This window comes from Gossypium raimondii, chromosome 8 (genome assembly GCF_025698545.1).
Source record: "Gossypium raimondii isolate GPD5lz chromosome 8, ASM2569854v1, whole genome shotgun sequence".
NCBI lineage: Eukaryota > Viridiplantae > Streptophyta > Magnoliopsida > Malvales > Malvaceae > Gossypium > Gossypium raimondii.
In genome coordinates, this window is record NC_068572.1 from 51,992,122 (window position 1) to 52,006,073 (window position 13,952).

At 33.4% G+C, this 13,952-nt stretch overlaps 1 long non-coding RNA gene across 1 annotated transcript; it reads left to right on the top strand.

Moving 5' to 3' along the window:
- The first annotated feature begins 7,974 nt into the window (after positions 1-7,974).
- Positions 7,975-9,968, top strand: LOC128042902 (uncharacterized). The gene is made up of 2 exons (XR_008198432.1): positions 7,975-9,323; positions 9,470-9,968. It is a non-coding gene; the product is annotated as an uncharacterized LOC128042902 (long non-coding RNA).
- Positions 9,969-13,952: the final 3,984 nt, after the last annotated feature.

The window sequence follows — 13,952 nt, forward strand, 5'->3', positions numbered from 1 at the left end:
TGGTGTTGTAACACCCTCGAAGTAAACCGGACAACCGGCAACCCGAAGATGAATTTATAATTCAACCTGAGGTATGCATTCCAGCACATTTTCAAAACTATAGGAGGAGACAAAAATTTAAAATTTCGGCTTTGCTTATTTATGAAGCAAGGATTCAATTATCATCTTTTGTCCATGATAAAAACGAGCAATATAAGAAGTATTAAAATAATACAGCAAGAATTGCATGAAACAGGAATATTAACAATTTTATCCTGGATTTTAGGATTTTTATTTGAATTTGATTTTTATTCAAAATGAAGATACTGATGTGCATTTAAACTATTGAAAAAATATATAAATGAGGTGATGTCAGTGTTTTATACAATTCTTTACATACATATGACCATGCAACAAATTTATCTTTATACAAATTCCTTAAGCCACTCTGGTATATATACATGCTACAAAAAGTCAAAACAAGGGCTCCGGGATCTGGCTAAGTCCCTTTAATCACAGAAAGTAAAATGATGTACCTGAAAATTTGAGACAAAGAGAGAACCGAATAAGTTCAAATTTCTCAAATAGCTCTCAGACTCATCATAATATTGAGTAGTAGCATAACAATTACTAAATCTCAAAGTTGAACAGGTAAATAAATAAAATAATAAGAATAAGAATGAAATTATAACTGAGTATTTAAATGGTTCCAAGAATGAGTCGAATGGCTCAAAGCGCTCTCCTCGACATTGCGAACACATAATACGAACGGAAAATAGTCAGCCATCCCTTAGTATTTAACTCTCCGACTCATCCGCCAAATCTCCGCCAAGCCATAGTTTAATACCAAACAAGATATTTGGTTTCACGCCACATCACTTTAGTACAGCATTCGAAATTACATACGGACAACATTAACATGTCATTTTCAAGCACCTTAAAGACACATTTGGGGAGCCACATTTGAACACATTGAAAGTACATTCGAACAGCCACATCTGAACACTTTAAAAGACACCTTTGGACAGCCACAATTGCATCAACAATGTCGGACCTTTAAGATTAACAAACCATTTAATATGTCCTTGTTGGGACATCTCAAAACAGCATTTTAAAGGGAATATTTGGGGAGGAACTTCGACTCGTGGTTTCTCCCTTAAAAAATGCTTATATGAAGCTTCGGGAGGGATCGTAAAATTTCAAGGACCCCAATGAATTAGATTCTTTATTTGGCTTGCTCTCAATCAATTTCTACTTACCAAAGTGGAAATAACATGCTGAGGAATAGGACATGATTCAGCCTGTGAGGTTTGCATTCATGGTCCTGAAGATGTTCTACATGCTGTTAGGGATTGTCCTGCAGCAAGGAATATTTGGGACCAATTAATCCCACTTGATTGGTACTCTAGATTCTATGCAGGTAATATACACGAGTGACTAGTTTCTATCCTTGAAAATTATCATGACTTGTGCTTTGGAGATGTGGATTAGCAATGTCTTTCGGGATTATTGCTTAGCGTATTTAGAAGAATTGCAACATTTTCATCTTTCAGGGTGCTTCATGGAGTGTTAATGAAACTATTAAAGCGTCTTATAGTTGGGCAAAGCAGTACCTCTCTACTACTAGGGGCAAAATGAATGAAACATGAGGTAAGTTTCCGTTTTCTAAATTAGCTAACAATTGAGGATGTTTGAGTATAGATGGATCTATCTAGAAAGAAGTTGGGTTCGCGGCGGCAAGGGGAATAGCCCATGACCGAGATGGAGCGTGGATTATTGGTTATAATAGATTTTAGAGTAATTATCCTGTTTTTGGTACGGAGTCATGAGATATTTTGGACGAAGTGAGTCTTCTTATTGAGCGAGGATATGACAAGGTGCTTCTTCAGTCTGACTGTCTTGAGGCGATCATAGCTATCCAGACGAATTCTTTAGAAAGGTCCAATTCTGCCTTGATCAAGAGGATCCATCAGATGTTATCCTGGTTTAAACAATTAAACATTAGGCACACTTTTAGAGAGGATAATAAAGAAACTGACTGTTTAGTCAATTTGGTCCAACATAGAACAAATAATTTACTTTTGTTTGAGACCTCCCGTTAGAGGGGATAGTTTAATTTTTGTATATAGTTTAATTATTCTGTTTTTTCACCAAAAAAGAATATTTGTTATGTACTATTTTAGACATCTTCATCAATCAACACAATTAGGACACATAGCTTGCAATTAAATGCTGAAAGTATAGCATTTGGGTAGCATAAATATTAACATTTAGAAGAGCAGATTTTTTTCCTCCAATTCGAAACAGCATGATAGCTAAAAAAACATGCAAATTGGACAAATTAAACTTTGTTTATTTCACTTTACAGCCGAGTATAATAACTATGTAACCTTGTATGCCAACAACATTAATTTGAACAATTTCACCATGTCTTAATTGCACAACATTCATCATAAGAATAACAAAACAACATTTTTGAGCAATAACGGCCTTAACCACGACATCAACAACCTTTAAATCAGATTTTTCTTTGTATCAAATAACTCTTCAACCGAAAACAGAAAACAGAAGGCAGAAAAATGTAGAAATTTAAGCAATTAATATTTGACAAAGGCTAAGAAAGGCTCGATTGAGTGCTCACTAGCAAAGCATTTCATTCTAAACACTAGGGTTGTAAATGAACCGAACTTGAACGAATTAACCTTTATTCATGTTCGTTTGTTTATTTTTAAGTTTGTTCGTGTTTAGTTTGTGTTCGTTAAAATTTTCAAAGTTTTTTTCATATTTATTTATTTAAAATTATGTGTGTTCATATTCGTTTGTTTAGTGTTCACGAACATGTTCATGCACATATAATTGAACATGTTCACGAACAATGTAATTAATAATAAACAAACAATCAAACAATAAATACATACACATATATTGTTTAGATATTAAATAGTCAAATATAAATATTAATAATTATATTATAAATGAAAAAAATACAAACCAAGATAATTTTATAAATATATACTAATGGAATTTTTATAAAAAAAATATCATTAATAAATAAACGAGCCAATAAATGAGCTTTAAAACGAGCTTGTTCGTGAACATAAACGAACCAAACACACCTCTGTTCGTGTTCATTCGTTTATTAAATGAACATAAAAAAAAATCATACCCGTTTAATAAACGGACGTTATACGAACAGTTCACGAATAACTTATAGAACCTTCTATTCATTTACACTCCTACTAAACAGTCAAACAAACATCACGATACATATAAGATTTCAATATTTATACATATATTTTGTCTTATAATTGGATAATGATATATCAATGCCACCAATAAAGCATTTAATTAATCATACAAGATCATGCAATGTAGTAATTTAATTTTAAGTATATAAGCTCTTGACCTGTTTTGAAACAGAACAACAACAACTTTATTGTATAGACAGGGTTAAATTACAGACACATTTAATCTAATTAAGCAGGGTAATTCGGACATGTTTAATTCCAAAGTTCATTCGGACATATTAAACTCTAGCATGCATTCTGAGTAGTTCTCCGGCTAACAATAAGAGTGCGTTTGGTTCGCTGTATTGGATTAGAGGTGTATTGGATTAGAGATGTATTGGATTAGAGGTGTAATAGCTAATCCACTGTTTGGTTGAATGTAATGTAATAGAGGCGTAATAGTAATCTTGTGTTTGGTTGAATGGAATAGAGGTGTAATAGCATAATGGAAAAAACTAAAATGACTAGAATACCCTTAGCATAAAATTGTTTTGGTAAATGATTATTGTTATTGTTATTTAAATTTTAATAAGATTATTATTATCAGTAATAAATATTTTAATCATATTTAAACATAATAATTATTAAATATATTTTAATTAAAATATATGATACTGTAAAATTCTTAATAATTAATATTCTTATATTAAATTACTGAAATCATAATATATGATAATGTAAAATATAAATTAACATAATTATTATTAAATATATTTTAATTAAAATATTTGATTTAATAAAATTATTAATAATTAATATTCTTATATTAATTTACTCAAATCATAATATATGATACTGTAAAATATAAATTAACATAATTATTATTAAATATATTTTAATTAAACTATATAATTTAATAAAATTCTTAATAATTAATATTCTTATATTAAATTACTGAAATCATAATATATGATATTGTAAAATATAAATTAACATAATTATTATTAAAATATTTTAATTAAACTATATAATTTAATAAAATTCTTAATAATTAATATTCTTATATTAATTTACTCAAATCATAATACATGATACTATAAAATATAAATTAACATAATTATTATTAAATATATAACTTGAAAATTATATTCGCATAAACATAATTAACTTATACTAAGAAAAGTTAGATGAAAATGAAATTGTACATCATAATCCATATGTTCAAAAGTTTTACAACATCAAAAAGTTTGAACATTGATATTTAATGGTGAGAAAGAAATCTTCTGACCCATTCCAATCGGGCAACAGAAGGTAAACTGAAGAAAACGATCATTTGAGTTGGATGATCGGGAATTTTACTCAAAGCATCATACCGCTGATCGTCGCTTAAACCTTCAATTGACCATAAGGTGAATATAAATTTGAAGCTTTCTTCCATCTTTTCTTCGACTTCTGTTGAACTACCACCTCGGAGGCAATACTCATACTGATTCTATCGCCAACGGCCTGGATATTTTCCCCCAACAAGGTGGCAGCCTCCTCAAATGAAGCATACACATTATCACGAGCATCAGATTTCTTCTTTCTCTTGTTTGAAGATGAGGAACCCCCTTGGTCTCTATCTCCTCGCGGATCTGTACCAGAGACATCCATGTCGTCTAAACAGACGTCAGCTTCGCAGTCATAGAATGTGTTTCTCTCTTCATTCATTTCTGTAGTACGTTCATCCTCAGCGTGTATTTCTTCAAGAACATCAGCAGCTGTTTGAGCGTCTTTCCCAGTCGCCCGATCTCTTGCGTATATCGCAGTAAGCTAGTTGTAGTAAGGGAAAGAACGATGTCTGAACTGAGAGGCTTCTTTGTGACTCTAAAAAAAATGAGGAAATCATATTAGTTATAAGTTTTGTAAAAAACAAATTAATACTTGAAATGCATTTTACCTTTACATATGATTCCCAAATCGCATCTTCAAGAACAACGAAGTCATTTATGCTCGTCCCAACCAAAACCATCATTGTTTTGGCCATTAAGCATGTCGTGACGACTGACCATTCCCTTTTTAGGCACCTAATCCTAGATTCAATATTTGGTTTCGCCTTCAACATTGCTCTTAGTAAAGCCTTTTCTAGCATTTTCTCTAGCTCGTTCAAATAACCGGCTTTGAACCCGGTATCAGCATTAAATGTTCCTACATTGTGCAAATCCACCATGCAAGAAACCAAGGCTGCATCCTCCTCTGGAACCCATTTTCTTTTGCTTCCTCGAGAAGCTTGAGAAGAAGCACCCGTTGCTGGAACACCTGACATATTGTTCTTAAGAAAAAAAATTAACATTATTTACTATTTTGAATATAATTTAATTGTTGGGTGAACAGTTTATAATATTATATCGGTAGTTCAATACTAAATTTAAATTTATAACACATGCTGAATGAAAAGATAATTAAATTATAATTCAACAAAGTTTAGTACAATACAGAATTTTAATCAAAGACCACCAAAGTTTCATAAACTAGTTACATAAAATAACATCAACAAATTAATTCAAACTGAATTTGTCCTAAACCTAACTAATTTCTAGATGCTTGCCATTCATCGAACATTTGGTTGGCTAGTTCCATCCTCCAAGTTGCCCAAGCATCCGATGGATGAATATTTGTGATATTCGGTTCATCGTCATCCACCACATTAGTAGGTAATCCTTCTCCCACCTCCGCTTCAATGGGATCAATACTCATATGGGTTCGAATAAAATTATGGAGCAAACAACATGCAATAATAATTCTATTGTGCACCAGACAGGATAAAACGATGGACTCCTAAGTATGCCCCATCTAAGTTTTAATAAGCCAAAGCATCTTTCAATGACATTACGTCTTGAGGCATGTTTCATATTAAAAACTCTTGCGGAGAACTTGGTGATAACCCCGACGCCACTCGTTCGGATGATATCATTGTCCTCTAAATGGTGCAAGAAATCCTCACAATTTGTGTATCCAGCATCAACTAAATAATAACAACCTATAAAATAAATTTTTTTAAAATGATTAATTCAGCAAACAAAGTTTTATTTTATAATTAAAATAATTCAAATTCCTCTAACTATACACTGTACCATGAGGAACTTTTAGTCCATGCCTTCTACTAATGGCATCTCGAAGCACCCGTCCATCGGCAATTGAACCTTCCCAACCAGGAAGAACATAAACAAATTGCATCTCAGGTGTACAAACACCTAGCATATTTGTTGCTATGTCACCTTTTCGGGTTCGATATCTAGGTTTATCAACTGTTGGCACCTTAATCTTGATGTGGGTTCCATCAAGAGCACCTAAGCAATTCTATTTCACATGATATAAAACCTTGAGTTAGAATACTAATTTAAATCTAAGTCAACTAAATGTTGTACAAGCTATATATAAAAGTCAGTCTAATACCTTAAACCATTTCCACCTTGTGTCAGAAGACTCGGCTGTAATTGGCTCCGGCTTTTTAAATAATACATCTTGTAAGCGTATGACAGCATTTAAAACGCTATGGAATGCTCTGCTAACAGTTTCCCCGGACCTTCTAAAGTGATGCTTGATAACTCGATTTTTAAGGTGATGGGAGATGATATGTAAAAATATTGCTACTTGCTCATCAACAAGCATGACCCTTGACGACTTCAATCCCCCTATCGATTCTAACATCTCACATAGTTTAGAAAAGGCAGTTCTATTCATCCTAACTTGTTCAATACAGGTCTCATCACTAGCATATACAAGCCTATTCACATAATCCCGGTTTGCATAAAAATCTAAGGTATAGGACCTAATCCTTGGTCTATAAGTCTGTAGGCTAAGGCTGGCACCCATTCTAAATAAGAACCAAATCGCAATTCTACAGATTTCCAACCATAGTGTCAATGCAATACCAATTCTTCTACGCCTCTCACGTAGTGCAATTAAAGGCAGACGGGCCATTACTGCAACATAAACAAATTATAAGACAGCATCAATAAAACATCGACACTTTAAAACAAACTGAACCATTATTAGTGCCACTGCTATCAAAGAAAGTAGAACCAATTTTATTTTTAAACATGCTTTCGCTAAATAGTACTTTACGAATTTAGTTGATTGTATCAATCATACATATTTATTTATATTTTATATTTTTATTTAAAAAATTTATTAGTTTATGAAGTTAGTTCATTCTGGCAGGACCAATAAAATGTTTACATAACACTCAAATATTCATTGTGTCGTTAAAAGAAGAAAATTTATAGATTCAAAGAAAGAAGACAATTTTGGAGCACATTAATGCCAAAGTTTATGCCCTTTAAATTGAAAGATATTTTAGCTCATAAATATTGCCCATTAATGTTACATTATATTACACATTATTTTACAATAGTTTTCAAAATTAATTTTCCTACATTGAAAATAATTTTCGGAAAATGAGTTGAAGACAGTTTATCAAACAGTGGAAAATGTTTTACCTAAAATCATCCAAATACCAAAAACATCACATTTTCAAAAAAACCATTCTATTTTAGAAAAAAATTTGGAAAATATTTTCAGTGAATCAAACAGACTCCAAATATGAACATGAAATTGAAATATATAATTTAATATAATAAAAAAGTAGAGGGGCTAGAATTGAAATTTAACTATTACTGTTAATGACGTAAAGAGAAAAGGGTAAACTACATTAATAATCACCCAAGTTTTTTTGGTCACTCAATTATGTTTTATTTTTCTTTCCCAGTCGTCTAATTATTTTAGAGTTAAGTGATTATTTTTTAAGTCACTGGTAAACTGGTAACGTTGTTTACCCCCAAAAAAAAAGTATTCGAAGCTCAGTAGGACTATAACTTCACTCAACAAACTTCCATTAATAAGAAGCTGTGGTTTATGCGCAACAATAAGCTGAGATGATCAAAAAATTTGCTTCAAATATGAGGTACTTAGTCAAATTCCAGCACTTTCTTTCACAATCAGTGATTCGCCTCCATTTCTCGAGACTTAAGCTTCGTCCCCTTCGATTTTCAACACTCTCCAAATCATCCAAACCAACGAAGAAAGCCCCACAAGCTAACTTGAAGAGCCAAGCTGAAACTGGTACCATCCCATCACTCTTCCAAGAAATAACTGACATTTTAGGTGTTGTTAATGTAACCTCAGATGAAACCAAATTTGGGTTTTCGATAACCCCACGAACCAATGCCAAGGAGCTTGAGTTTATAGAACAATCTTTGGCTAGAAGGCCAGGTGTTTGTCAAAATGCCTCACTTAGCTATGGAATTTTACAAGGAGATGGTTGAGAAGGAAATCAGCCTTGATTTGAATTAAGGAAGAATTATTAAAGTAATCCTGTTGATGTGGTTTCTGGCAATGGTGTTTCATCAAGTTCAGAACAAGATGTATGGTCTGCTGTACAAGAAAGAGCACTGATTCGGCTCTGAAGACATTCCCAAAGGAAACCAGTCAGCGTTGGGAACGAGTAGCCACTGCTGTTCCCGGGAAGACTGTAAACCAATGCAAGAAAAAATTTGCATTACTGAAGGAAAACTTTAGAAGCAAGAGAAGCACAGCTTAGTCACTTGATTAAATACCAAGGGGGCCGAGAAGTGATATATCTTAAAGAGGGAGTCGTCTTAACACATCTTGGAACCTGCCTGAGCTACAACATATGTGTAACGAAACCAACCTCTCTTCTTAGTTCCTACATTCTGACTTCTGCTAGGCAATATTTGGTTTCGCCATAACAAATGTTTTCTACAGCAATTAGCTTTATATATTGATATAAAATATACTATTTCTCATTGATTTTGTATGGAGCAGTATTTCCATCAACGTGGTTTGTTTATGTATTTCTGGAAGAATTAAGGAAGCTTTAGAATTGATTCGGGACCTTAAGAATAAAGGGTTGTCTTTGGACCCCCGTTATTTTGAGATTCTGATTAAAGGACTGTGCAGGGCCGATAGGATTGCCGATGCCTTGGAAATCCTCGATATTATGAAGACAAGACAACTGGTTAGTGAGAAGGTTTATGAGATTATCATCAATGGGCACTTAAGAAGAAATGACCTTTCCAAGGCACTTGATCTTTTCCAAAGCATTAAGGAATCCGGGTACTTACCAACAACTTCTACTTACACTGATCTAATGCAACGCCTCTGTAGATTGAAAGAGTATAAAAAAGGCTGTGATTTATACAATGAGATGATGGAGAAAGGTGTTGAGCCTGAAACTGTTGCTATTATGGCCATGGTTGCAGGTTATGTTGGCTAAAACCGTATATCCGAAGCATGGAAAGTATTCAATTCGATGGAGGAGAGGGGCATCCGACCTACTTGGAAAGCATATTTAGTATTCATTAAGGAGCTTGGAAAAGTTGGAAGGACAGATGAAATTTTTCGGGTTTTATTCGAAATGAAGGAGGCAAAGATAGGTATTCGAGATGAGATATTTTGTTTGGTTGTATCTTGCATGGAGAGGAGCAGAGAGACGGATAATGTTGAAAAAGTAAAGCAAATGCGGAAGAGGTTGAAATTATATATTTCACTAACCAGTCACTCCCTTTCAAATGCATTCAACAAGCAGGACATGACAACATTATAGAGACAGGACCAAGTGCACTCCCTTTCAAATGCATTCAACAAGCAGGACATGGAAGAAGTGCATAGAATATTATCATCCTCGAAGGATTGGACCAACTAATATGCATGTCAAAGACAACATCAATTAGAATGAAAAAGTTTTACAGTTTTCTACAAGTTGCATTCTACAATATTAAAAAACTAATTAATTAATTAAATAAAATCAGACCTATAATTCATACCTTGCACCCAAGTAGCTTGAATAGTGATGCAAAAAATGAGTTGCACGATCAATTGTTTTTGAAGAGTAAATTCCTTTAACACCTAAAAGTTGAGAAAAAGAACAGCTGATTGAAATATGGAATTTTAAGTTAATCACCTCAGTTCAGAAGATTCAAAGAAACATTAACCAGTCAAAATAGATGGAGTAAACCAACAACTGCACAAATTAATGTAGACAGTGAGACTACAAAGAATAAAACATGAATAAACTCAACCGTTTTTACATGAAATTTTAATATGGAAGTATCTTAATTAGGTGGCTAACTATAAAGGTCAGAAAAGAAAACAAGAGGAAAAGAGAACAAAGGGGAGACGCCATTTATGGAGATGCTCAACCTAAGTTCCAAATTACATAATCACAGTTAATGACAAACACAGATTGAAACATGCTAGGAAGTTTAGGCGAAAATGAATTTTGCAGCAGATTGCATGCCAATGTCTTATGCCCTAACATAGAAAGAAAAAAGGGCAAAACAATGGGGGGCTCAGTCTTGTTTATGTAAAGTTGCACATCAACTGAGAAAGAAGAAACAGAGATCAGGCCCTGAAAGTGCAATGAAGAAGACACTAACAAGACAGCAGTAACACCAATTGAGAGCAGTAACACTAACAAGACACTAACAGTACAGAGAGAAGAGAGTTAGAACAATTACAGGATAATTGAGAGCAAAAGAGAGAAACCTTTACCTTTCAGTAGCAATAACACCAATTGAGAGCAATCGAATGACTGACACAGAGAAAAAGAAAAGAAAAAGGTGGACTGGTTGAGAAGGCAAATCGAAAGAGTGACTGGTTGTAAAGAAAAAAAAAGAAGAGGTTGACAGACAGAGGAAGAGGCGAAGGAATGGGGAAGCCAATCGGGAGGCGAAGGTAGAACGAAGGTAGAACGAAGGAAGACGCGACGGAATGGGGAAGCCAATTGGGAGGGTAAAACAGGAGGATTTGGATGCGAGACCTAATCGAGCAAAAGGGTCAGATTACAAATCGGTGGTTTTCACCGATTAAATCTGTATTGTATTACACGGGTATTAGAAACACATTCAACCAAACGATGGAATAGAGATGTATTAGGTGGGGCCCACCGATTAGGGGTGTATTGGCCAACCAAACATAGTGTAATTAAATTTTCAGACAATTTAGTTGCCTACATCCTTTCATCAAATACTTGTTTCTTAGCTTCAACCATTAATAATGGGACATTACTAAAACTGTATTTTTGGACAGCAATATGAATCGCAATTTAAACTGTTTTAAGCTCCCAAATTTTAAACTTCTCAAGCATAAACCGAACAACAATGCATGTTACTTTTTTGCATTTTAAACCACAATACAAGATACGCAAAATTAACAGCAACATCCTTAATCAAGAGATAGTTCCCACAACTTCCAGCCGAATTCAACAAGTTTTCAAGTGTTGTTCGAGAACTTGCCAAAATAACTTTCCTAAGATGCCGAGAGCCTCACACTAGCCGTTTGGTCCCTCCAACTCTTTGCTAGCTAAACATCCAAGCATGATAATTAGAGAGGAAAAAGGGCTGTTATCACAATATGAACCCAACTTACAGCCATTAAAGAGTTTAAGCTAAGCAAAGAGGGCTTCATTTCATTGTTAATTCACGGTTTTACATCCTACCATTTCAATTTACAATATTTTGATATAAAGAAGAGATGCAAGAGTCTACCATGCTTGAAACTTTAACTTGAATACTCTAATTACTTAATTTCACCCACCATGTAGCCCAAACATACATTAGTTCCTCCATAATAACCACCCAAAAAAACATTTCTTACTTATTTCTTTCTCCCTTGGTTTGTCTGTGATGTTTGTTTTCTGTACTAACTAAAATTTACGACAAAGGCAAGCACACCTATCGAACAACAGTATAGCTACAGTGAGTAGAGATATCGTATCCACGAGGACTAAAAGTATTAGTAATTACCGTTTTCTTATTATTCAGCTGGCAAATTGGAGTGATGTGCTTTAAACTAAAATTACTAAACTAATTTACTAAGAGCTCAACAGAGAATGAAATAGGAAAAATAATCGAAGATAACCAATGAGAGAGACAATACCCAGGAAAGAATTCACCTAGACTTCACCTATTATTTTGAATCTGAATTAAACGATTTATTCATTTGGTGTCTTGATCCGTAGAAATCCCTAAATTATGTTAATATCTCTTTCGAGAGCAAGAACAACCGACTCTAGGTTGATTAATTGAAATCTCTTTCTAATTAAAACCCCTATCGTTGCATTAATTCGATCTATAGATTCCCCTATTAGATTTGATTCTAATCCGATAGATTTATGTCGTCCTATCTCTAGGATTGCATGCAACTCCACTCAATTATGCTAGATCTACTCTTAAATAGGGACTTTTCCTCCATCGAATTAAGCACATTAAACATGAATTAATATCCTGGAAATATTAAAACAATGGATAAGCATACATAATTAAGAACAAGAATCAAGTATTTATAGCATAAAATAGAAATTAAATAATAGATTTCATCTTCCTTAGGTATCTAGGGAATTAGTTCATAATCCTGAATAAAAGCATCTTAAAGTCAGAAAAACCAAAAAAAATAAAGAAACTCATAAAAATTTCAAAAGAAATTAAAAGGAGGTCTTCGATCTTGATGGAAATCTGCTTCAAAGTTGGCTCCAAATGGTCTTCGAGTGTTTTCTTCGATCTTCTCTGATGGCTTCAATATCTATTCTTATATTTGGTATTTATAGACTTTAGAATGCTCAGAAAGCCTAAAAATTGTGTTTTTCCGCGTGTTTGGGAAGAAATATGCGAAATCGACACGAGCTAGCACATGGGCGTGTGTCTAGCCCGTGTGGCTCCTGAAATCTTCTCTTTTCCCCTGATTTTCACTCATTTTGCTCCCAAATGCTCACCTAAGTATAAGAACATGAATTAAAAAGATTAGGAGAATCAAAATCACCAATTTGTATAAATATTTATTCAAAAACACATTAAGAACGAGATTAAAATATATTAGATTTACCATTTATCAGTCCGCCACCCACTCCCACTCACAATTCTCCTCTACCCATTAAATTAAAGATAGCTTCAAGTCAAAAGAAACAATTTGGCCAACATTAATTGAAATAGCCGGTCACCCACTTCCACTAGCCTAATTAAACTATTTTATATGATTATAATGTATTTAGTCATATCTACGCATTCCCACTGCTAACCTATGTCATTATTACCCATCCACCCCCTCTTTTTAAATTTTTTACTATCTAGTTACATAATAACAGTTAGATAAACAAGCTCCCACCATGTAATTCATTGAGCATTGAGCTCAATTCCTTATCCTCACATCCAGTAAGGGTGAGTTTGGATAAACGATTGAGTGCGGTGCGATACGTTTAGTTTACTTTTTGTCTTACGCTACAATATCACTATAATATTTAATATCACCACCACCGCTGTTTTCACACTAACCACAAGTAAACTTACCATCCATTCAAATTCACTCTATATCTATAAGAAAAACTACCGAATTAAATCAAATTTTAAAACCGACATAAATCCTCCCTTTTAGCTTTCTCATTATGAAATGAAATAAATTAAATATCTTCGGAATAAGTTCATAATTTAAATAAATGTATATAAAAGGTGTTCAATGAAGACTTTCCAATCCCGTTACAATCCAAATTTTAACATCATAAAAAAATCATTACTCAATTTAAACCAAATTACAAAGGTATACTAACACCTAACTTTAAAGGTCCAAAATTTGTGTGTGACAGATGTTGTGGAGGATGATATGGAAATCGTTGAAGATAAACCCAGTTGCTGCTCACCAACTCAAGTTACAAAAATTCATCAAATTGTGGTGGTGGCTCTATTTTTTTTTCAT